General features: G+C 46.0%; 1 pseudogene; it reads right to left on the bottom strand.

Annotated features, from left to right (window-relative positions):
* Positions 1–748: 748 nt before the first annotated feature.
* LOC126260691 (uncharacterized) lies at positions 749–2,136 on the bottom strand (annotated as a pseudogene).
* Between the last annotated feature and the right edge of the window lie 629 nt (positions 2,137–2,765).

Below are 2,765 nucleotides of genomic sequence, written 5' to 3'. Positions count from 1 at the left end.
CATAGTCTCAATCGTAGGTAAAGCAGGTCGCAGTCTTCAGTTCACTGGTAGGTTGCTCGAAAAATGCAGTCAGTCTATGAATAAGAATGCTTACTAAACTCTCTTACGACCTATCATAGAATATTGCTCAAGCACGCAGGATCCACATCAGTTAGGCCTAACGTATATAAGGAAGGGAAGCACGAATGGACACAGGTCGCTTTGACTCACGACAGGGAGTAACTGAAATGATGACAATTCTGAACTGGCAGACGTTTTAAGGAAGACGCCAAATATCTCCCGAAGGGCTACTAACAGAGAGTTTCAAGCGCCAGTATTCAGTAAGGAATCTAGGAACATTCAGTAAGGCATCTAGGAACATACTACAGCCTCCTACGTTTTGCTCCTGTATTGACTGCGGGGACAAGATTACACTAACGGCAGCTCTCATGGAGACAATTAAGCATTCGTCCTCCCAACACTACATCCGCGAATGGAACGGAGAAGAAATCTAATATACAGCACAATGAGAATACACTTCACAGTGGTTTGTAGAGTATGGATATAAACAAGATGAGTCACCTAAAACTGGCACCGCAAATATTGCAGAAATGGAAAGTGCTATTAATGCACGATTTTCAAAGAATGGATTGGTAGTCAGGGGCTGGTATTGTTACCCAATAAACAGAATTCGTTAAAACTTAGAAAGTGTATTTTTTGTCAAACTTGCACTTTTTTTAAATGGAACAGTGCCTATTCTTCTTTTCCTTCAGCGTTTGTCCCGCGTGCATGCGGGTTCCATTACATGGGTCCGTGGTCTCCATTTCGCTCTATCACGGACTTCATCTGGGTGGATGTTCACGCATTTAAGGTCTTTATGAATTGTATCAGCCCAATGTTGCTTAGGTCGTCGTTTGGGTCTTTTGCCCACGACTTCAAGTGTGTAACTCGCCTTGGCAATAGAATCGTCACCGGCTCGTAAAACATGCCCAAACCATCGAAGACGACTCTCACTCATCTTATCTTGGATCGGTGCAACGCCAAACTCTTTCCTAATGCTGTCATTGGAAACGTGATCTAACTTAGTGAGGGCCGCTGTCCACCTTAGCATATTCGTTTCCATTACACTGTCTCAATTGTAGTCGGCCAGCACTCACAACCATACAAGGCGACTGGTCGGATGACTTTTGATTTAAAATTATCTTTCATCCTGCGGTCGCAAGTGACTCCGGTTGTTGTTCGCCACTTCATCCAGGCTCCCCGAGTTCTGGTGTTGACCTCGTCGGTGGGTCGGCCGTCTACAGTGGTCGTGGAACCAAGATACTTAAACACGGGTCAGATCTTCACTATTAATCGTGATGGTTCCCATTTCATATCCTCGGTTTTCTTCAAATTAAGGCGCAAACAGTATTGCGCCAAGTGGTCACTCCATTTTTGAGTTTAGTTCTGCAGATCAAGCTTGTTTTCTGATGCCAGTATCACGTCGTCAGCATTAAGTAGGGTCCATGGTAATGGCCGGTGCAGGTCAGCTGTCACGGTGTCCATTACGAAAATGAACAGAAGTGGTGATAATGCAGAATCTTGATGGACGTCGACTGTGATGGGGAAGTCCTTGGATAGTCCTAAGGTTGTACGGACATAAGTTTTTGGCTGTGCATAAAGTAACTGCACCCAGTTAATGAGCTGCTCTGGCACATCATGCTGTCGAAGTGCTAGCCAGATGAGACTGTGTGGCACCCGACCAAAGGTCTTTTCGAGATCCAGGAATGCTAGATGCTGCGGCTTGTCTTTCTCATGATGTTTCTCTACTAAGAGTCTTGCAGCATGAATCGCATCAGTTGTGTCGCAGTTCTTCACAAATCCAGCTTGGTTTCTGGAAATATGAGTGATGTCACGGATCCTTTGGTCCAGAACAAGTTCAAAGATTTTCATGGCGTGGCAGAGAAGTCGAATTGGACGGTAGTTGGTGCACTCAGGGGGATTTCCCTTCTTCTTAAAGATAGGCACGGTGGTGCTCTGTTGCCAAACAGTTGGCGTTAGTCCCTCGTCAGTGATCTACGTGAAGAGTTCCGTGAACCATTCGGCTGCCTTCCAATGATGGGAACACCATAACTCTGCTGTAAGGTCATCTGGGCCGGTGGTTCTCCCAGGCTTCATTTTCCTCAAAGCAGGCTTGACCTCTTTGACTGCAATTTCTCCTGCGGGCCCTTCAACAGCATGGCCGGTGGGTATTAGTGGATGGGGGAACCTTTTCCTTCAGATCTTCTTGAAGTAGCTACGCCACCGTTCTCTGGCCTTCTTCCAGTCAACTATCAGATTACCGGTCTCATTAATGACTCCGCAGAACCGATGAACATCTTCCAAATTGCGATTTCTTGCTTTAGCGAGTCGATGTATGCCCCGCTCTCCTTCACGTGTGTCAAGTTTTGCGTATAGATCAGCATATCGTGAGGATTTGGTTGCTACTATAACCTGTATTGCATCTCTTCGGGCTGTTCTGTACGCATTCCATCGCTCCGGTGTTTTATCGACAAGAAACTCATGATACAATCGTTTCTTTGTGTGTACCGCGTCGTTCCGAAACCACGTATCTCTATCGATCCTCCATCGTTCTGGTTTTATTATTCCGAGAATTGCACGTGCATGTGCAGCTTCGTGAGCAGACTCTTTCAGTTTCTCCCAGCGTTCATCAACTGTGGAAATTGGTGGCAAAGTAATTCGGGCTATGATGTCGGCTTCCTTATCCTTGAATTTCCACCATTTGATTCTCGCAGGTCCTGTGCGAT

Source organism: Schistocerca nitens, chromosome 5 (assembly GCF_023898315.1).
Source record: "Schistocerca nitens isolate TAMUIC-IGC-003100 chromosome 5, iqSchNite1.1, whole genome shotgun sequence".
Taxonomy (NCBI): domain Eukaryota; kingdom Metazoa; phylum Arthropoda; class Insecta; order Orthoptera; family Acrididae; genus Schistocerca; species Schistocerca nitens.
Note: the sequence above shows the minus strand (reverse complement) of the source record. Positions and strands in the feature narration are given on the sequence as shown.